General features: G+C 39.3%; 1 long non-coding RNA gene across 1 annotated transcript; it reads left to right on the forward strand.

Annotated features, from left to right (window-relative positions):
• The first annotated feature begins 14,131 nt into the window (after nt 1–14,131).
• LOC124256473 lies at nt 14,132–14,615 on the forward strand. Its single transcript, XR_006892930.1, has 2 exons — nt 14,132–14,185; nt 14,442–14,615. It is a non-coding gene; the product is annotated as an uncharacterized LOC124256473 (long non-coding RNA).
• The last annotated feature ends 9,653 nt before the right edge of the window (nt 14,616–24,268 follow it).

Here is a 24,268-nt window from a genome sequence, read left to right on the forward strand (position 1 = left end):
ACACCGCACTCAGCATTACCCCAGCTATATGGTGGCAATCTGTAGACAATCGAGTCCAAGGATATTCCAGACATGTTCGATGGGTGACAAGGCTGGTCTCAGTGCTGGCCATTCCAAGGTGGTTATGTTCTCCGGTTGTAGAGTGAGTGAGTTTAGATTTACGCCACACAGCAATATTCCAGCTATATGGCGGCGGTCTGTACATCATCGAGTCTGGACCAGACAACCCAGTGATCAGCAGCGTGAACCTCGATTTACGCAATTGGGATACGACGACATGTGTCAACTAAGTCGGCGAGCCTGACCACCCGATCCCGTTAGTCGCCTCTTACGATAAGCATGGGTTACTGAAGACCAATTTTAACCCTGGCAGGAGCTTAAGAGAAAAGCTGGAAGTTATGCAGGCTGTAGACGTTTACAACGCCAACGTTGGTGTACATGTAATGAGGAAAGAACAGTGTTTAACAACGGGGAGTCAGTATCTACTCATGTGACGTTTAGTCGTGGGATTACATCACTAAACATGCAAATCCGCATGAAGTGTTTTCTTGTCTATTAAATATGAAATGTTGAGAAATGGGCTCACAATGTTTCATATGATGAACGGAGTTTGTTTCGTATGACCTATTTCTACAACCATGTGTGAACTGTTGTTGACGAGGCAGACGCGGCTAATTATAATACACCTTAAATACACCTTAATACACCAGGTACAATATTGCCAACTGAGGAAGACTGGGTGTTTTAAACTGCTCTACAAGATATGGTCGGTAGTATTGTGTAACTTAAAGTGATGCTAAATGTTAGTTTCATTGCACAAAAAAACAGCTTCCACAGAAGATATCGCTAAGGTGAGGTCATCGATATCTCCTGAGAGAAATCGCACAATAGAGATTACTACATAAATGTCACGAAAATCACGAGATTCTTGTCACTAAACTAGAGTGCAGTCCAAAGCAATAGTGATTTCTACACACGTTAGGATTAAGCTATCTAAAAAGCATAAACATTCTAAATCCCAAGAATTGAACTTAAGTCAGGAGTGGAGTCCGAGATGACCTGGCCCCAATTTCTCGAAACAAACTTAAGTCTGAGTTTTTACTCAAATTTGAGAAAACACAGAAAAATGCATTTCCCAGAATAAACTGAAATCAATATTACACTCAAACCTTGTAGACAATTTGAGTTTGGTGGATAGGTTACTTAGGTTGTTTGGGCTTTTCTATTTTAAAAATGCAGTTGAGTTAAAAATTCAGCTGTTTCAAATTGTCAAACTCAGTTTGATCTCATTCTGGAGAAAAAAAGCAGGGATTCGATCTACCACACACGTTTACCAGTTACTAGTATCTCAAATTAGTTTCTCACTGAGAAACTACATCACACGCCTTTGTATATCATGGCGTCACAATAACATAACATCACTGAGATCCCTGCTATCGGGGCTGCTTAGCTGCACGTTTCATATTCAAAACGCTGGTTATTATTTAAAGAAAAAACTGAAACAAAGATTTCGAATGATATGTAGAAGTTCACCCTTGGTCAGGCGCGTAGCTAGCCAGATTTTTCGTGTAAGCCCGATAGGTTGCAAAACTTGATATTTAGATAGTATTGAGTGCTTGCCCAACTGTTTTAGCAACAATCATGTGTAAGCCAGGGCTTTTTTCACAGTGGTAGCCACGCCCCTGGTGTCTCGTTTGATATCAATTAGGTCAACACTCGTCGGTAAAAGTTAAAACTTTTGAATGTTTCATCGATTCTGGTGGATATATTTGATACCAAAATACATTTTCTTAAGATAGACTGTATAATTACCTTGGGTGACCTCGTTCAGGTGATGTTAACAGTCGTGTCCTGTGATGAACCTTTGGCTACGACAAGTATTTATTTGTCTACACGCATCTTAGTGGCTGTCATTACACGATTGATATAAAAGTGTTTTATCAGTTCAGAATGGAACAGGTTTGTCACATGCATTTACATTTCATGGCTCACAGTTTCTATTTCTCTCAAATTCTCTCTGATGTTTCAAAGGATGTGACCAATTTGAACCTGCCTGCAAAGTACACCGTATCTCTGTTTAAGCACAAACAAGGAGCCGTTGCAATGGAGACGTATCGTTTTCTACCTATCAAGTACGAATATTGCAGTGTATGTATTGAATTACCATTTGCTTCCACACATCTGAAGTCGTTCAGGGAACTCCAGTTGACCACAGACATAGTCACACAGTGATACTGTGCAGCGTGATGAGTCATCTACATGTAAGTCCAGACATCTTTTCTTAAATTTCGAGCTCAATTATTCCATTAAAAGTAACGATTCTTATTGTCATCTGTTTTGGATTATCTAACTACACATTTTAAGTACCCAGGCGTACATTGCCAGAGGGACATTTTCCAATATGTTCAGGACAACAGGAAAAAGCGCACTGTAGAAGACAATTGGGAGTTTTCCCATGTTAAAATGTGTGGGCGTCAAATACTGAACAATATCCGCAATTCTGAACCCGACGAACCCGAATGCGGCGGTGACGGGTAGCCTAGTCGTTAAAGCGTTCGCTCGTCACGCCGAAGTGAGTGAGTTTAGTTTTACGCCGCACTCAGCAATATTAGAGCTTTATGTCACGCCGAAGACCCAGGTTCGATTCTCACATGGGTACAATGTGTAAAGCCCATTTTGGTGTCCCCGCCGTGATATTGCTGGAATATTGATAAAAGCGGCGTAAAACCATACTCACACACTCACTCACTTTGGAGTGCTGGAAAGTCCTAAAATGCTTGAAACGAAATGCTCGCTCCGTGATAACTCGTCAGCAGATTATGGAAAGGTCAATTAAATCTCCCTCAATGAGGTTTGTATCCCATTCAACAACATTTTCGACCTGCACAAACTCTCATTCATTTAACAATCGACATTGGCGGACTTGAATTATTTATTCGGGCAGACAGATGTGGCGTTCGTACAGTTACATTACCTGAATAATGAAACTCTGCACTGGTTGTCAGCATCAGCGTCAACACGAGATGAGTAATGTACCTACATCTAACCAAGACGTGTGCTCACGCCAGTACAAATGCATGATGTTGAGTCCATACCAAATTCTTTGATGTTACTGGGTTTATCCTGAAATCCTGCTAATTATTTAACCATGCAATTATGATCGAGACACTCCACTAATGAACCGGATATTAGGGATGCCCAAGCAGCACAAAATGTCTCTGCTCAATATTCTAACTCCGAGCGCGGGGCCACCGGTTTTGTGAAGAACGTTTCAGAGTAGTTGATTGCATCTTTCAGTGATGACACCGGATTCGTCCCCATGGTAACGTACTAACGTTATTGTCATCATGTCTGTCAAACCTTCTAACCACAAGCACCAACTGATCTCAACATGCCTATTTTTCTCATGAAATACGGATTGTGGTGTTGGGTCTTGCCGGGTTTGTCACTGTGACGAAGTAAGGGAGCAACCGTAGCCTCGAGTAAGCATACTGAAAAGAGAAAAGCTCAACATGTATACGTAACACTGTGTGGCCAGTCTTTGAGAAGCTCGTGTCGCTGTGTCTGGGAAGGTCGTCATTCGGGGATACATCTTGCACTGTAAGTAGACATATGTGAGGTACCCTATGTTAACTTAAACACGTATTTTTTATAGAGAAAGTGGCTTTTATCTGTTACGATGACTTTACTTCACTTATGATAAATAGTGGTGACATTTACAGTGTGTCACGAGTGAAGATTCTTTATTTTCAGTCTGCGTTAGTTCCAATTACAATGTAAATACCCCTTTAGGCCGTTAGGTACAATTGCACTGAAAATACCCTACAGGCCGTTAGTATACAATCACACTGTAAATACCCTTTAGGCCGTTAGTTACAATTACACTGTAAATACCATATAGGCCGTTAGTTACAATTACACTGTAAATACCCTACATACCGTTAGTTACAATTACACAGAAAATACCCTACATACCGTTAGTTACAATTACACAGAAAATACCCTATAGGCCGTTGGTTACAATTACACTGTAAATACCCTTTAGGCCGTTAGTTACAATTACACAGAGAATACCCTTTAGGCCGTTAGTTACAATTACACAGAAAATACCCTACAGGCCGTTAGTTACAATTACACAGAAAAATATCCTTTAGGCCGTTAGTTACAATTACACTGTAAAAACCCTTTAGGCCGTTAGTTACAATTACACTGTAAATACCCAACAGGCCGTTAGTTACAATTACACTGTAAATACCCTTTAGGCCGTTAGTTACAATTACACAGAAAATACCCTATAGGCCGTTAGTTACAATTATACAGAAAATATCCTACATACCGTTAGTTAAAATTACACAGAAAATTCCCTTTAGGCCGTTAGTTACAATTACACTGTAAATACCCTTTAGGCCGTTAGTTACAATTACACTGTACCCTACAGGCCGTTAGTTACAATAACACAGAAAATATACCCTATAGGCCGTTAGTTACAATTACACAGAAAATATCCTACATACCGTTAGTTACAATTACACAGAAAATACCCTTTAGGCCGTTAGTTACAATTACACTGTAAATACCCTTTAGGTCGTTAGTTACAATTACACTGTAAATACCCTTTAGGCCGTTAGTTACAATTACACAGAAAATACCCTACAGGCCGTTAGTTACAATTAAACAGAAAATATCCTATAGGCCGTTAGTTACAATTACACTGTAAATACCCTACAGGCCGTTAGTTACAATTACACAGAAAATACCCTATAGGCCGTTAGTTACAATTAAACAGAAAATATCCTATAGGCCGTTAGTTACAATTACACTGTAAATACCCTACAGGCCGTTAGTTACAATTACACAGAAAATACCCTTTAGGCCGTTAGTTACAATTACACTGTAAATACCCGTTAGGCCGTTAGTTACAATTACACTGTAAATACCCTGTATAGGCCGTTAGTTACAATTACACAGAAAATACCCTTTAGGCCGTTAGTTACAATTACACTGTAAATACCCTTTAGGCCGTTAGTTACAATTACACTGTAAATACCCTGTATCGGCCGTTAGTTACAATTAAACAGAAAATACCCTTTAGGCCGTTAGTTACAATTACACTGTAAATACCCCTACCGGCCGTTAGTTACAATTACACTGTAAATACCCTTTAGGCCGTTAGTTACAATTACACAGAAAATACCCTACAGGCCGTTAGTTACAATTACACAGAAAATATCCTACATACCGTTAGTTAAAATTACACAGAAAATTCCCTTTAGGCCGTTAGTTACAATTACACTGTAAATACCCTGTTAGGCCGTTAGTTACAATTACACTGTAAATACCCTGTATAGGCCGTTAGTTACAATTAAACAGAAAATACCTTTAGGCCGTTAGTTACAATTACACTGTAAATACCCTTTAGGCAGTTAGTTACAATTACACAGAAAATACCCTATAGGCCGTTAGTTACAATTACACTGTAAATACCCTAACAGGCCGTTAGTTACTATTACACTGTAAATACCCCTTTAGGCCGTCAGTTACTATTACACTGTAAATACCCAACAGGCCGTTAGTTACAATTACACTGTAAATACCCTTTATGCCGTTAGTAACAATTACACAGAAAATACCCTACAGGCCGTTAGTTACAATTACACTGTAAATACCCTACAGGCCGTTAGTTACAATTACACAGAAAATACCCTATAGGCCGTTAGTTACAATTAAACAGAAAATATCCTATAGGCCGTTAGTTACAATTACACTGTAAATACCCTACAGGCCGTTAGTTACAATTACACAGAAAAATACCTTATAGGCCGTTAGTTACAATTACACAGAAAATATCCAACATACCGTTAGTTAAAATTACACAGAAAATTCCCTTTAGGCCGTTAGTTACAATTACACTGTAAATACCCTGTATAGGCCGTTAGTTACAATTACACAGAAAATACCCTTTAGGCCGTTAGTTACAATTACACTGTAAATACCCTTTAGGCCGTTAGTTACAATTACACTGTAAATACCCTTTAGGTCGTTAGTTACAATTACACAGAAAATACCCTATAGGCCGTTAGTTACAATTACACAGAAAATATCCCTACATACCGTTAGTTAAAATTACACAGAAAATTCCCTTTAGGCCGTTAGTTACAATTACACTGTAAATAACCCTTTAGGCCGTTAGTTACAATTACACTGTAAATACCCTGTATAGGCCGTTAGTTACAATTACACAGAAAATACCCTTTAGGTCGTTAGTTACAATTACACTGTAAATACCCTGTATAGGCCGTTAGTTACAATTACACAGAAAATACCCTTTAGGTCGTTAGTTACAATTACACTGAAAATACCCTGTATAGGCCGTTAGTTACAATTACACTGTAAAATACCCTGTATAGGCCGTTAGTTACAATTACACAGAAAATACCCTTTAGGCCGTTAGTTACAATTACACTGTAAATACCCTGTATAGGCCGTTAGTTACAATTACACTGTAAATACCCTGTATAGGCCGTTAGTTACAATTAAACAGAAAATACCCTTTAGGCCGTTAGTTACAATTACACTGTAAATACCCTACAGGCCGTTAGTTACAATTACACTGTAAATTTTAGTTACAATTACACAGAAAATATCCTATAGGCCGTTAGTTACAATTACACTGTAAATACCCTACAGGCCGTTAGTTACAATTACACTGTAAATACCCCTTTAGGCCGTTAGTTACAATTACACAGAAAATACCCTGTAGGCCGTTAGTTACAATTACACAGAAAATATCCTACATACCGTTAGTTACAATTACACAGAAAATTCCCTTTAGGCCGTTAGTTACAATTACACTGTAAATACCCTTTAGGCCGTTAGTTACAATTACACTGTAAATACCCTGTATAGGCCGTTAGTTACAATTACACAGAAAATACCCTTTAGGTCGTTAGTTACAATTACACTGTAAATACCCTTTAGGCCGTTAGTTACAATTACACTGTAAATACCCTTTAGGTCGTTAGTTAATATTACACAGAAAATACCCTATAGGCCGTTAGTTACAATTACACAGAAAATATCCTACATACCGTTAGTTAAAATTACACAGAAAATTCCCTTTAGGCCGTTAGTTACAATTACACTGTAAATACCCTTTTAGGCCGTTAGTTACAATTACACTGTAAATACCCTGTATAGGCCGTTAGTTACAATTACACAGAAAATACCCTTTAGGTCGTTAGTTACAATTACACTGTAAATACCCTTTAGGCCGTTAGTTACAATTACACTGTAAATACCCTATAGGCCGTTAGTTACAATTACACAGAAAATACCCCTTTAGGTCGTTAGTTACAATTACACTGTAAATACCCTGTATAGGCCGTTAGTTACAATTACACTGTAAATACCCCTGTATAGGCCGTTAGTTACAATTAAACAGAAAATAACCCTTTAGGCCGTTACTTACAATTACACTGTAAATACCCTACAGGCCGTTAGTTACAATTACACTGTAAATTTTAGTTACAATTACACAGAAAATATCCTATAGGCCGTTAGTTACAATTACACTGTAAATAATTCTACAGGCCGTTAGTTACAATTACACTGTAAATACCCTTTAGGCCGTTAGTTACAATTACACAGAAAATACCCTACAGGCCGTTAGTTACAATTACACAGAAAATATCCTACATACCGTTAGTTACAATTACACAGAAAATTCCCTTTAGGCCGTTAGTAACAATTACACTGTAAATACCCTGTATAGGCCGTTAGTTACAATTACACTGTAAATAGCCCTGTATAGGCCGTTAGTTACAATTAAACAGAAAATAACTTTAGGCCGTTAGTTACAATTACACTGTAAATACCCTTTAGGCAGTTAGTTACAATTACACAGAAGAAAATACCCTATAGGCCGTTAGTTACAATTACACTGTAAATACCCTTTAGGCCGTCAGTTACAATTACACTGTAAATACCCAACAGGCCGTTAGTTACAATTACACTGTAAATACCCTTTATGCCGTTAGTAACAATTACACAGAAAATACCCTACAGGCCGTTAGTTACAATTACACTGTAAATACCCTTTAGGCCGTTAGTTACAATTACACAGAAAATATTCTATAGACCGTTCTAAGATGCCTAGCGGTTAGAACAATCGAAAAAACAACACATTATCAGACAATAAAGGTATACAAGATATTTTTTTATGGATTAAACTTCTTTTTTAATTTCTCTCACAACGTTTCGAGACCATTCCAGGTCCCTTCATCAGGTGAACTGGCAGTTAGGACTATGACGTCGTCACTATGACGGCATAACTGAGTTATGACGTCACAATGCAAGTGACATCACAGTACACTAGGGAGAGTACTGTATAAGTGAGTTAATTACATAATGATGAAATTCATGCTAAATAATAGAGTTGAAAGTTAAATTGTCAATACACAACAACTGCTAATTACACAAAAGTAACTTGATAGCAGGCTTTCCTAAAAAGAATAGTAGACTCGTTTTTCTTTTTTATCTAAAGTTAATCAAGAGGTCCCACGCACTTGGCAGGTATACACCTTCATCACGATTCATTGCTGGTTTATGTCTCCTTATCTCTATTATTTAGCGTGAATTTTCATCATTATGTAATTAACTCTTCAAACTCACTTATACAGTACTCTCCCTAGTGTACTGTGATGTAACGTCATAACTCATTGTGACGTCATAGTGACGACGTCATAGTCCTTACTGCCAGTTCATCTGATGAAGGGACCTGGAATGGTCTCGATACGTCGAGAGAAATTAAAAAGAAGTTTAATCCATAAAAAAATATCTTGGACATCAATGTACAACTTCTAAATGCCACTGAAAGACATAATAAAGGTATAGTTTTTTGATGACGTAACAATTGAATGACGTTATCCCGTCACTGCGCCATTCTAGTGTGCCCCCTCGTAATCGAACCATTTTACATTACGTCACAATGTAAGCGACGTCACGATGCATGTCAGTTGTCATCGCCTCGTACGGCCTCCTACAGTAAACTACTCCGTTGCATCCCGTTTCTTGGTTTGCAGTTGCTTCACGCAGCTAACATCACTGGTGGAAACATTACGTTTATGTTTTACGACGGTTAAAATGTGTCAATTCGACTCACAAGTTTTCAGCGACACGGTAACGTTCGCAATGTTTACATTCCCACAATGCAATCGTGGAATGTCGCTTGACTACTCAGCTTCATCTGGATGTACTGATCTAAACTGACGTTGGTAGTAGAAATGCGACGTTCATATTGCCCCATATGGTTTACGTTAATGACAGATGTAATTAGATAATTCAGAGAAGATATTTAATCCGAACGTAAACCGTCATCAAACTGTTATCATTTGTTTTTTCTGGTAACCTTCGTCTTAACGTAGCGTCCTCGTACTTTAACTATAATAGTTCAGGGCAAAAGTGTGTTGTATTACACTATACATGGTGGTAGAGTGAACTGTATTTCTTAATTAGTTACAATTACACTGTTAATACCCTATAGGCCGTTAGTTACAATTACGCTTTAGATAACCCACGTGTTGTTCATGTAGATAGCTGAGATAATAAATATTCTGAAAGACAAGTTAGGGGTTCTTGTATACTTGGTACTTTAGAACAGATTTGCAACATAACGTTGTCCCGTGCATTTCCTAGGTATTTACAGGTACTGAAATCTACAAGTGTATATCTCTCCAGATTCAGTTGGTTTATGCCATTTGTTTATCCCAATGTGAATATCCTACTGAATTCAGTAGGAGTATCCACGCATATTCTACCCAGTTCAGGGAAAAGGGGCGGTGGGGTAGCCTAGTGGTTAAAGCGATGGCCCGTCACGCCGAAGAACCGGGTTTGATTTCCCACATGGGTACAATGTGTGAAGCCCATTTCTGGTGTCTGGTACATGAAGCAATCGACCAAATCAACACACGATTCATTAAGTCATTGCTTACAACCATCGTGTTGACATATAATAATAATTCAAAGCAGCATTTTAACCAACTGACTGACTTTGTATAATAGCGTCCCTTTACATTTGCAGAATACTTCCTGTAAGACCAAGTGCATATTGTGTTATAAAGAAATGGGCATTCCATACCACAGGGCCAGTGAAGATGATTATCTCGAGGAGCGGGATGAGGGAGACAGAGCTCTCTAGGAACAGTAACTTTATGAAAACAAAGTCAAATAGCATTGTAATCCCATCCATACTCGATGGGAAGGAAGACACCGACTTGGAATACCTTCCCTTTATTCGAGACAGGACGCTGACATCTAGTTCAGAATCGCTGGGAAGTCGAGGAGAAACGTTGTCCTCCCTTCTCTCGAGGGAACTGTTTTCGAAACGCAGATGCTGATGGTAAGACAAGGAATGTTCTGGACGAAACTGACTTCAGAAGATGTGGATCTGTTGGAGATGGAGACTGCCGTACATTGACAGAAGGAATTGCTGGATTAGGAAGAAAAAGAAATCTATTACCGTTTTCACTGATCTTTCAGGCCTTAGTCACTGGTCCGAGGATGAAGATGAGGGATGAGGATGGGATCCCAGAAACAAGAACCATGGAAGTGTTTGTTAAGTACAAAAGTTCTTCTTGAAAAGTATAGAGATAAACAGAAAAGTCTTGAAATAACGGTTGATATTCCCAGCAGTAGGCCTTATAGCATCACCTCATCAGCAACTGCATCAAGAGAAACACTTACAACCTCTCCGGATGGATACAGTTCAAGGGTGAACTCAGACAAATGGTGCAGTTGTTTGTATTCTCATCCTAACAAGGTCGAGTGCAGAGAGTGTTGCATGACGGGCGGGCACGAGCTGTGGTGTATCTCTCGGGCGGGGATATGTGGTGATTGTGGGAAACCAATCAAAGTGGATGGAATGAAATCTTTTATCAAATCACCATCACAGATCAGAACAAGTCTGACCAGTTCATCCCACAACTCAGCTACGTGCTCGGGTAAACACAGAACCGCAGTTGAAAGAACAGAAGACTCTACCCCAACCTTAAAAGACTGAGAAAAGGAAGAAGAAGGTGAAGAAAGTGGACACAGGGACGAATCAGCTAACAGCACCTGATACAACTGAAAGAGGTAGGTCAAGAGGAAGTACTAGACGCCCCTTCCGGTCACGTACAAACCCTTCAGCCTTACCTATAGATCCTAACATCCATAGACAGGCATACCTCTTGGCTCTGGCAGATGCTGGATTCAAGAAGTGGAAGAAGGATCCTTGGGTGTATTACACCAACAATCGACGTTACTTCTCATATTTTCCAGCGTGGAAGAACCCCAAGCCTGAGGAAGAAGACGTTCCTAAGATTGGCATCAGGGGTGATGATGGGATGAAGTTGAAAATAAAAGACGGCATGAAACATATCTTTGGTCCGGTGAAAGTGTCAGATTTCTACCCCACAGGGAAACGATTCCCTAAAATCAAGGAAGATCCTTTTTAACTTTAATGACCAGCTGCTTGATTGCAAAGTGATGTAACAACACGAACAGATTTGCTACTTCCTCTGTCTTTAAAACAAGCCGATACAATATTAGGAACAATAAACCGTGATCAAAAAGAGAGTATCCCGATCGGTTGTTTCTTCAAAATGCTAAAACAAATACAAACTCACGTGGATGTTGGGTACAATGTGTGAAGCCCATATTTGGTGTCCCCGCCGTGATATTGCTGGAATATGGCTAGAAGCGGCGTAAAAATATATTTACTAATACGTGGTTGTGTATTTGGGTTCGAGAGTAATCAGTACAGATGAACTAGAGTCCGTGCAATAAGTCACGTGATGGGTGTGCTATAAAAGGGTAGATTGCACGTGCAACAGGCACTTGAGATTCACGACTGACGGGCCAGGACTGCTGTTGCGTGTCTCGGCTGTATCTGCAAACATGGAGCACTCTTCGGATGACGGTGTACAAGACTCTGCTTCTCCTAAACGTTCGAACAACCTAAAGGTGACGACTTTCAGTCTTTTCAACTGTTCCGGGATCATCTAGATGCTAAACTGTCTACACTTAAGAGAGAATTTATCAGTGAATCAGATCAACTGTCTTTGTCTATCGCCAAGAAAGTCAAATATGATAAATACCCTGACTTCAAATATAAAGGGAACTCTGTGCAATACAAGTTTAATTGTGAGGTTTTGGATGGTCTAGACAACATAAAGTCATCGTTATACAAGAGAGATACTACTGATATGTGTGAAAAATTGAGTCGCTCTTTGTCTCTGTTAAAAACGGAACAAGCTTATCCGTTTAGCGGACAAGTTCCCAGCTGGTTGGGGTGTTGTCACAGAACTGGATCATAAGAATAAGAAACTGAAACGGTTTAACTCAAGATTTATGGTTCCAGGGACAGAAGCAGTGGATTGTTTCACTCAAGATTGGTCACGTGACAATAATTGGGTTGTCCCCCTTATATGTAAAACCATTGATTTTGTTTTGTACAATAGCTGCAGAGCTACTGTTGTGGTACCGTTGTGGAAATCTGCTTTATTTTGGCCAAGATTATTCAACCGTGACGGCGGGAGTAAACCAGGAATATCAGGGGTCTGGGGAAATCAAAGATAGAATCATTTTTGCGAAAGGTGCAGCGAAAACTATATTTGATAAGAATTTCTCGGGATCAGTTTTAGCTATCAGATTTTTCTGATTTCATTCAGATGTGTTTTCACTCGGTGTTTGGAAGGAGAAGGGGGTGGGGTGAGGGCTTAAAGATCCAACTTTGATTAGTTTAGCGGAAAGGTTACCAGAATTTATGTTGGAATCTAGAGCTCAGACTACTGTGAAACAGTATGAAGGTCGATTTGTGAAGTTTAAGGATTGGTGTAAACAATTTGCCATCAGTCATATACCGGCTTCTGTATTTCATATAGCATTGTACGTGTTATATCTTGAGCAGAACGGTAAGAGTCCTGCATCAATTTAGCAGTCGATTTACGCCATAGGCAGGGCACATAATTTAGCAGGCCTACGGAATCCATCTCAGTCACATTTCGTCAAGTCTGTGCTTGAATCTTCGCGGAGAACTATTGGTGTACAAATCAGGCGGAAAAGACCCTATAACAGCAGATATTCTACGAAAGTTAAAAGATAAGTTTCCTGTTGACAGCTTATACAACCTGAGAAATTTAACATTTTGTATAGTTTCTTTTGCTGGCTTCCTTTCGGTTTTCGGAAGCAGCAAATTTAAGATATTCTGACATAAAATTTCGGGAAGGTCACATGGTTATCTTTATAGAGAAAAGCAAGACTGATAAATATCGAGATGGCCATCACATGGTTGTTGCTGCAACCCAATCAGAATTGTCCAGTTAGTATTATGAAGTCATACCTAGAACAAGCATTTGAAAGTTAGTGATGAATATATCTTTTAAACCAGTGAACTATTGCAGAAAGTCAAACACTTATAAGTTAAGAGGCAGCAAGCCAGTCTCTTATACACGTATGCGAGAGATCATTCTGAGTATGATGGAGACTGTTGATCTAAAGAGACAGGATTTGGGGTGCACAGCCCTCAGGTCGGGAGGGGGCGACCGAGGCGGCCAATGCTGGAGTGCCGGATAGGCTATTCAAGCGTCACGGTCGGTGGCGGTCAGAGACTGCAAAAGATTCTTATGTGACGGATAGCCTATTAGCAAGACTCAGTGTGTCGACCCACATGGGTAGAATGTGTGACGCCCATATCTGGTGTCCCCCGCCGTGATGTTGCTGGAATATTGCTAAAAGCGGCGTAAAACCAAACTCAGTCAGTCAGTCAGTGTGTCGAAAAATTGGGAATTTGAATGTTGTGATCTCTTTGTTGCCAGTAATAAATGATTGATTAAACAGATTTGTTTTATCCTTTTTATTTGCCCGCTCTCTTAGTTCTTGAGGCTGACGTGAACGTACCCAAATACAGAGTTGTACGATTATTTGTAAATGTTTTATGTTCGGTTGAGTTTACGAATTAGAACATAAATATATTTACTAATACGTGGTTGTATATTTGGGTTCGAGAGTATTCAGTACAGATGAACTACAGTCCGTGCAATAAATCACGTGATGGGTGTGCTATAAAAGGGTAGATTGCACGTGCAACAGGCACTTGAGATTCACGACTGACGGGGCAGGACTGCCCTCCCACCCACTCCCGTGCAAGGTAAATATGGATCAGGTTAAACTTATGTCAGTGGTTCGTAAACAGCAAAACCGTTTTCAGGTTAAATTTTGGTCACTGAACCTCGGATGTAATAGGTCACTGGACCTCGTGTACTAGGTCACTGGACCCATCTTAAGATTCATGAAGGTGAAAAATCAGTTGAAGTTGATTTGTGATTCAATATGTAAGACAGTATAATAATTTATCAATATCGAATATGTTACAATGTTTTAAATAAGTTTTCTAAGTTTTTCAGGCTTCCGGGAATTCCAAACGGAAAACTCTACTGGAGCACATGGGCAGATATGGTTACCAGATAACACAGCACTGAGGAGCCATTCAGATCGGTTCCAGCCGTTGATGTAAACTTCGTATTCAATGTATTTCAATAAACTTGCCGCCCCGTCAGGCTGACGTGAACGTACCGAAATACAGAGTTGTACGATTATTTGCAGATGTTTTATGTTCGGTTGAGTTTACTCACTCACTCACGTTGTTGTAGATGATGTATAACAGGAATATAATCATTTGGCGTGTAAGAAACTCTTGACACAACTGACCATCAGGTGTCAGCATCACAGATGTGGTACCTAGGATTAGAAGAGTGATTTCACTGATACCTCTCGGGACAACATACATGTTACTATGACATACTATTCCAAAAAGAAACCGCATAACCCAGAAGTCTGTTGCGAAAATGTTGTATTTTTAAACATTTATAATTCGTCCACAAATAGAGTTTAGTACATGAATTTTTATATCAGTTTAGAAGGTAATGTTTATACAACCAAGTGCATAATTTTAGTTAACGAAGACGTTGAGCGCGTGGCGTAGTGATTTGACCTTGAAACTTCTTCAAAACGAATGTCGATTTCCGAAAGTAATCTGGATTTTTATAGCCAGACAATGCATGCTCTTCACTGCACAATTTCAACTTGGAACTTGGTTTCTGTTGCGTTGTGGCGATGCCTTTTAATCCTTGTAAGAAATCTCATCAAAATCAACATTTTCAGTTAAAGTAGATTTTTGAATTGTGTAAAACCATGTCATCAACACTTTTGTTACATATTTTGACGATTGTTTGAACCTAATAGGTACATAATAGAGTTTTAAAAATACAAAATGCCTATGTGTTTCTTTTGGGGATAGTATATTTGCTGTCCCCTGGACGTCAGTAATGGCAATGGTCTCCATGAGCAAATATACAGACGTGCACACAGCGTTAAACAGTTCGTTAGGCGTCAGTTGAATTCATAGAGAATTGAACTCACTTCCTATCTCACTGCTTGCACCATCTTTCTGATCACTGGACGATTTGACGGCATCAGATATCCCGGTCGAGGAGTTTCTCTAGAATGTCTGTTGATAGGCTGGCCATAGCTTAACCCTGAAGTTGTTCGTTCGAGAAAGTGTTGTATAATACGACCCGTTTGAGGTCTTGCATTGTCCTGGTGAATTTGGATCATTTGGTTGCTCTGCAGGAACCGTAACCGAACGTCTTGTGTCAACCATGTGAGCGACCCTGACCACCCAATCCCGTTAGTCGCCTCTTACGATAAGCATGGGTTACTGAATGCCAATTTCCCGGACCTTCACGGGTCTCACCATTCGCCACCACTCGCCCTTTCCGTAAACTCCAAGAAGATAACTCACCCCTTTCCGTCAACTCCAAGAAGACTCGTCCCCTCTCGATGCTTGTTATGTGCAAAACCAATCAAAACGCGCGTAAATGAGCGCGGTGCTTTGATAAAAAATAATCCCGAGTACTTAAATCGTTTATGACATTATGCCATTGTTTTCATGAAAATATATATCGCCATATTGAAAGTACAAAGAACGTAGCTAACAGGATTTTGCTGCATATTATGAAGTTTTTAATAAGAATCATGCGATTGACGGTGAGAGATTCAGAAACACGCACGTGCGTTTGTTGACATTAGGGCTCTCATGGGTCCAACTGAGTGTATTTTGACGATCTTGCGGGCTTGTTATGGAGATTGTACGTGCGCTTCCAACAAATTTTAGGAAATGTAATTATAAATCGCTACGAGTTTCAAAACAATAATATTATATTTGTATGTAGGTTGCTGTTTTGTTTTGTTTTACTTATTTATTTTAAAGAATTAAACCTCTTTGATACAACTAAAAGAAGGAGAAAAACATATTTGTTAAAGACATATTCTAATGTAATTATTACCAGCTGTTCACTTTATATTTAAAATTATGTTAATGTTCTAAATAGGGTTTAATCATCACAAATTGGAATTGTTTTATTGAACATACAAAACAAAATTTCAGCTACATTAAATCCCAAAGCAGATACTCAAAAATGACTTTAAAATATTTCTCAAACTGAAGATTCGTGTAACCTTGCTGTCACACCCCAGGTGGAATTTCAAATGAATTCGCTGAAAAATATGACCAAAAACAGACTAAAATATCCCCAGAGCTATAAAATATAAGCCCAATGTTAAAGATTCAGGTTGATTAGTTACATACAAATACGATATTATTGTTTTGAAACTCGTAGCGATTATAATTACATTTCCCAAAATTGGTTTAAGCGCACGTACAATCTCCATAACAACCCCGCAAGATCGTCAGAAATACACTCAGTTGGACCCATGACAGCAGTTATGTCAACAAACGCACGTGCATATATTTCAATCTCTCGCCGTCTATCGCATGATTCTTATTAAAACTTCATTATAGGCAGCAAAATCCTGTTAGCTACGTTCTTTGTACTTTCAATATGACGATATATATATTTTCATGATTCTTTAAACAATGGCATAATGCCATAAACGATTTAAGTACTCGGGATTATTTTCGTCAAACCACCGCGCTCATTTACGCACGTTCTGATTGGTTTGTCGTATTTTGCGCATAACAAATATCGAGTTGGGGACGAGTCTTCTTGGAGGTTACGGAAAGGGGCGAGTGGTGACGAATGGAGTTGGTCACGAATGGGGTCTCACAAAGCACGTACAACACAACAGTGCTTCACGGGTGCTTTTATGTCAACACACATGCTCTTCCTATATAATATTACAGTCACATGACACGATAGAAACTCTGTGTGAAGAACCTCATGCATCTGGTGTTGTGATTGGCCGTTATGATCAGGCGGCCAAAATCCGGATAGTACACTATTGAAATAAACATAAATACAACAGGAGATATGACCGGATTTGCGGATATTAAACGTACACAAAGCTGGTTATCTCCTTGGGGCGGTGGGGTGGCAGAGTGGTTAAAGCGCTGAAGACCCGAGTTCGATTCCCCACATGGGCACAATGTGTGAACAGATGTTTGATAGACATTTACAAGTTGGTAGGGTAATACAACACACTTGATATGGATGTGCAACTTCTTTATTAGTTACACAATGTGTGAAGATATTAAAGATATCTTCAATAGAGACAATTATCGATATCTGCAATGTAATTCATGATATCGCAGAATTAAGATGTGAATATGATGGAACATATAGTGATATCTGGAAAAGAATTGCTGATAGCTTGAATTGAATTAGAGATATCCTGAAATCAATTAAAGATATCTCAAATAGAGATAATGTATTGTGAATTACTGATGTCTTAAGTTGTTTTTAAGATATCTTGAATTGAACTGAAGATATCTTGAAATGAATTAAAGATATCTTAAATAGAGACGTTCAAAACGATTTCCAGATACTTCAGATACTTCCGGCTACATATCAGAAATACTTCCGGTTTCGAAAATGGCGGGTAACCATGTATAACTTCTACCGGTTAAGTCTCTATTCGCCGACATCTCAATTGGTCTACATCCCATTTCGCATACAAAAACAATGTAGGCTAATGGGGATTAGAAAATGCACCCCTACTCTTATAATGAACCTGACTCACTGGTCAGTGCCATAGACCCGTCAATAGACCATAAAATGTTGTTTTAAGACTGTAGGCGAATTGGGGTGTAGGCGAAATGAGAACATGCCCTTGTACCAGCTGTGAGTCGCGATGCCGTGTTGTACAATCAAGGCATGTCCCTGCCGAGAACACCTTCATAAATCCTATTCAGATTTTTGTGGCCGATTACCCCTCGTATTTTCTTGAGATGTTTTAGAAATATTTCCCCTGGGTTTTTGACTAAAAAGTTTATATCAATGTACTCCCAGATAATTTCCCTGTACATACATGTAAATGTCACATGTTTGTAACCATACATTTAATAATAGGCCGGTAACCCGTTTGATTCTTGCTGCAACGGTAGCGACTTGACAGGTTGACATGATTACGATTTATGGAGGTGTTGTTCTCGGCCGCGGTGCTGGGTCATGTCTAGACTTACACAAGTCTCTAAGGAAATAATCAATAGTTTAAATGGTAATTTCTAAACAAATTTATAAATAACAGACTGGGGTCCTTTCCGCTTATCTAGACTTGCCTCTTTAGGGGATAGAATTACTATACAGTACTTAATAAGGTCACATGCCAATAGTACGTTACAATACAAAATATAAAATCAGACATAGTATAAAAGTATAAATAGAATTGTAAAAGCTCATCCAGCTAGATTGCAGACTCATTTTGCAATTATATTAAATCTGTACATCAGGCTAGATGTACTTATTTTCACACCCACAGGCATATAAATGAATTTTTTCTATCACATCAAACTTTTGTAAACCCCAGACTTCTGAACCATAAAATAAAATTGGGAGTATTTTAACATCAAATATTTTGAAAAATGATTGGTAAAAAATATTTCCCAACAAACTCAAGTGTTTGAAAATACTTACAAAAGCATTTTTTGCTTGGATTGCTGCCTGATATGAATGTTTCTTCCATAACAGATCCCTAATGAAGTAAACACCTAGATATGTATAAAAACCCTGTAGTTTCTAACTTTTATTATAGATATCAATAAATGATTTAAAGATATCTTCAAACGTATTAATGATATCTGTAATTCTGCTACAGATATCAGTAATAGCAAGAATTTAAGATGTCTATAATCGAAAATTGAAGATATCTGAAATGCATTTTTGATATGTGTTGAACATATCTTGAATTGAATTTAAGATATTTTGAATTATTTTCTAATACAGTTATGTACACTATGGTCGTAATTGTTTTATTGATATCTTTAACACATTTAGAGATATCACGAAATATAGGTTCGTGATATCTCTATAACATTTTAAGATATCAGTACAATGTAATTCTATTTGGATATCAGAAATTAATTAAGGATGTCTCCGATATTTTTACTCATATCTTTAAAACATTATTAACATCTTTAAATAGAATGCAGATGTCTTTAAAACAATTGCTGATATATTTAATTTCTTAATAAATGTGAAAACTGCGTAATGCGGATTTCTTGTTGAGCTTGCCATACCCAGATTCCCCTGACTTGAACAATCCGCTTTGTGGTGTTACCTATTTGTTCGCCACTGACAATAACTAAGCCAGCATTGATCTCGCCCGTTCGCTCGTCACGCCGAAGACCCGGGTTCGAATCCCCACATGGGTACAATGTGTGAAGCCCATTTCTTGTGTCCCCGCCGATGATGTTGCTTGAATATTGCTAAAAGCGGCCTGAAACCATACTAACTCACTAATAAAAGCATGACCCAACTCATAGACTATACCTTGTTTACTCTACACGTCATTATTATAACATTTCGTTTCAAACTAATGAAAAGATCCTATGGAACCGCAACCGTCAAACCTAACAATGAATTTCTCCATAAGTGGGTGACAGTGGAAAAACGATTTTGTATAGTTTTCAACAGTATTTCCATATTTCAGAATTTTCAGTACACAAGGAGACAAATTTCAATACGTGACATCTACTTTGTCACAATCATTTTTCCCCAGCAAAATCACGGCTGGGGACAACAGAAATGGACTTCACAAATTGTACATCGTACCTATGTGGAGAATCGAACTGGCCTTCGGCGTGACGTGCGATCGCTCTAACAACTAGACAACCCCACCTCCCATCCTCAATCGGAATAAAAATAGATATATTTAAGAATTGTTTTACTTTGGTATCGTGTCGCTTCGTGGACTATTTTTTTCAAAAGGATACACTGAAAAGTGCACGTTAATCAGAGGTACAGATAAGCTGCGTATCTGCTTAAATTACGCAAATATATACTCTCCCAAAAAGAAACGCATATAGGAATTTCAACTGTATTTTTATGTTTCTTTGAAATATCTTGTAGGCTTTATGAGTAAATGAAATATAGCGAAATTGCACACTGGGAATGCAGACTTATCCGTCTTTGGAACCAACTCGAGGAAAGTCAGTTTGAGTGTCACATGGAGACGTGTGGTGGTGCTGAAGTCAATACCTCGTGTGACCACCGTGGGCATCCAGAACTGCACGGCATAGCAAGAATATGTCTCAGAATCTCGTGTTGCCCAATCGCAGCCCACTCTGTCTGTAGTGCCTGTGCGAGTTGCTGAAGTGTCTGGGGCTGAGGGTTACGGCGTCGCACCCGTCTGTCCAGGGCATCCCACAGATGTTCGATCGGGTTTAAGTCCAGTGATCTTGAGGGAGCACATTGATGTTGTGGTTCTGGAGGAAGTCTCTAGTGTGACGTGCTGTGTGGGGCCTGGCATTGTCCTGTTGAAACAACTCCCTCTGGCGATCAATTATTGGAAGGAGGTGTGGGCGTAGGATTTCGTCACAGTACCGTTGAGCTGTCAAGTTGCCCTGATCATCACCAAATCACTTCTCCTACGGCAGGTGATCTCAACCCCCACATCATAACACTGTCCCGGCCGAATCTGTCCACCTGGGGACGCAAGCGTCGGCGAAACGTTCACGTCGACGTCTGTACACCCGCATACTTCCATCGCGTCGTTCCAATAGAAATCGTGACTCATCACTGAACCAGATTCTACGCCAATTCGGTAGGTTCCAGGCCGGAACGTTGGTGCACCATTGAACTCGATGTCGACGATGTTGTTGTCGAAGCACAGGGCCAAAATAAGGTCTTCTGGCACGTAAACCAGCCTCTCTCAACCTAACCCTGACGGCCGGTGCAGAAAGCCTCAATCCGAGTATTTGTCGAGCGGTACTGGTCGCCGTAGCTGTTCGATGACGCAGGTGATGTACCCGGATGTAGCGATCCTGCGCCGCAGTGGTCTCTCGAGGTCGCCCACTACGAGGGGCATCTTCTACCGCATTCTGCCGGCGATATCTCTCCCAGAGCCGTGAAATGGTGCTTTGGTGAACATTCATGCGTCGGGCAGCTGCACGTTGAGACTGGCCAGCTTCAAGCAAACCAATGGCGATATGACGGTTGGCTTCACTTAGACGTGGCATTTTGCGTTCGTCAACAATATTCCAAATACAGTGAATAATCGACAGACATCGATCAACCTTTTATACCCATCATTGAGACTATCTGATCCCCAATTTTCACGTGCATTGCATGTGAATTGTGTATTCTGTGACACTACACGCCGAAATTGAAAATCATGCTGTTAAATACGGGTATTTTTCGGATGGTGCGTTTTGTTGTGATGTTTCACAACATAAACACCATAGGACTCATAAACAGAGCAAAACCTTTTGTAAAATGAATCACGTTTTAATTCATTGCTACATGAAATTGCTATTTTCATGATGCGTTTCTTTTTTTGGAGGGTATACATGTGAAAACTCAATTCCTATTAAGTACACTTCAATTTTTGTAAATACTCAATAGATTTGATGTTACATGCTTACAAACAGAAATAGATAAAATAACTGAGGTATATTGAGAGTTTCTATTTCAGCACCTTAGCCCTTATTCTCGAAATGTTCGTAGTCCTAAGAATTCTTAACTTTGATCGTAGCCAATGTGTTAAGAATGGGCTTAAGAAATTCGTAGGGCTACGAACGTTTCGAGAATAGCTAGCCTGGACTTGGCAACTTGCAGTCTTTCTTATGGTTTCTCATATAACAGATCAAATATAAATAACAAACACGTAAACCAACATTTAAACTTTTAATATATTTTTACAATTAATGGAAAATGGCAAAATACCCAATTAATTGCGTTTGAGTGAGGTGGGTACAATATATTTGGTTACTCAAAGGAAACTTAGGATACCCAATTAAGATGAACACAAGCGAGTACATAACTCAATGACTCAACAAGTTATCTGTATATCTGAGTTAATATCTTCCGAACAGTAAGTGCACAAACGTATTGATATACACACGGTCCCAGGCCTCAGAAACATCTTAAAATGCATGAGAAGTACGTTTCTTTCAAGTTTTACTTTTAAACAGAACTAGTACATAGTAGCATATTCTGCTTTTTAACTCGCAATATGTAAATTATGTTTATCATCAACAGGAATTGTTGTTGTCAGGGGAAACACGTGATGTACAAAGTGCCGGACGAGACCATTTCCGAACAGGGGTAAAACAGCAAATGTGGATTTTTGTTTGACCTTTGAGAGATATTAATGGTTATCTGTCGACATGTAGGTTAGATAAACAACACTCCCCTTTGATTATATTTCCAGTGATCAGGGATTGATTGTAAGGTGACCCGGGGTTGTTTAGACCCTTGGAACGAGAGCATCGAGCTATCTCTCTCCAAACAATCCGACGCTAGATCTCGGAGTCGTGTATTATTTTTAAGGTCGAAACGTTGTTAAAATGGTTTTAATTGTCTTAGAACCTACACCACAACGTTGCTCTCTACTCGTATTAAAGAAGTTGTTCATTCATATATTGTCATCCTTCCTTATTGATCCAGCATCTAAATTCCTTTTGGGGCGGTTGGGGTAGCATAGTGGTTAAAGCGTTCGCTCGTCACGCCGAAGACCCGGGTTCGATTCCCCACATGGGTACTATGTGTGAAGCCCATTTCTGGTGTCCCCCGTCGTGACATTGCTGGAATATTGCGGCGTAAAACCAAACTCGCTCACTCACTCTAAATGCCTCTCAAAGAAGTTGTCGAAATGCGTGTTGTACATTATTATCAACACGGAAAAACTTTGACAAAGTTTTACCAATATTTTATCATATTACATGTTATTGAAAACTGGAAAAATCAGACCAGTGACCACGTTCCACAATCATAAAACTGCCAAGGGGTCACAATTGATTGTGAGCATCGGACATAATCCGGGACCAGTATCTCTAAAGCTAATAAAACCAAGGCAAAGCACGTTCATCTGTTTTTATATGTTTACTTCTTGCATCCCATGGTCTAATCGTGCCCATAAACCTTCGTGGCATACTCGCAACTGGCCATCTACGCCTCGGTCAAACTAAATGATATAATCTCAAAGTACCTGTGAAGGTGCGGGTTAGAATTGATCTTCAGTAACCCATGCTTGTCGTAAAAGGCGACTAACGGTATAGAGGGTCAGGCTTGCTTGTCTTCGGTTGACGCATGTCATCTTATACTAATTGCGTAGATCGATGCTCATGCTGTTGATCACTGGATTGTCTGGTCCAGACTCGATTATTTACAGACCGCCGCCATATAGCTGGAAAATTGCTGAGTGTGGCGTAAAACTAAAACTCGCCACTCATTCACTATAATCTCAAGTTCACAAGTTATGGTAAGTTTTATCTGTAAATGGAATAGGTATATGATACGGGCGACAGTCACAGATCATTCGGTGGCTGTCTAGTAAAGTCACTCAGGTAACTTTACTTATCTTCTCTTTGCCAAATCTAGATATCTTTATATACATTACGTTGTGAGCACTATGCTGTTTTGTGACTAGGAACGCCCACTGGGGTGATGTGTAGAGTATTTAACTATTGTATTACGTTGTGATTAATGTACATTGACAGCTGATTGCTTTGTGAACATGTTGTAATAATTAATTGTTACCCATACTATTACTGACGTAAAAACCCGATCATCTGACTGCTGTGTAATAAACGCCTCCGTTTATTTACTCAGGTGTTGTGTTAATGTTTGGGTTGGTATCGTCAACCTCTTGCCAAAGGGGCTGACTCCCCCAACACTCGCGTTTTAATGCTACAGTGGACTCCTCTAACCCGATATCGCTCGGGACCGATGCAAAATGTTGCGAGTGTTCTATGATAAGAGGGGCGGTGGGTAGC

The sequence above is a fragment of the Haliotis rubra genome, unplaced genomic scaffold, assembly GCF_003918875.1.
Source record: "Haliotis rubra isolate DU_JTF1 unplaced genomic scaffold, ASM391887v1 Scf63, whole genome shotgun sequence".
NCBI classification, from domain to species: Eukaryota; Metazoa; Mollusca; class Gastropoda; order Lepetellida; family Haliotidae; genus Haliotis; species Haliotis rubra.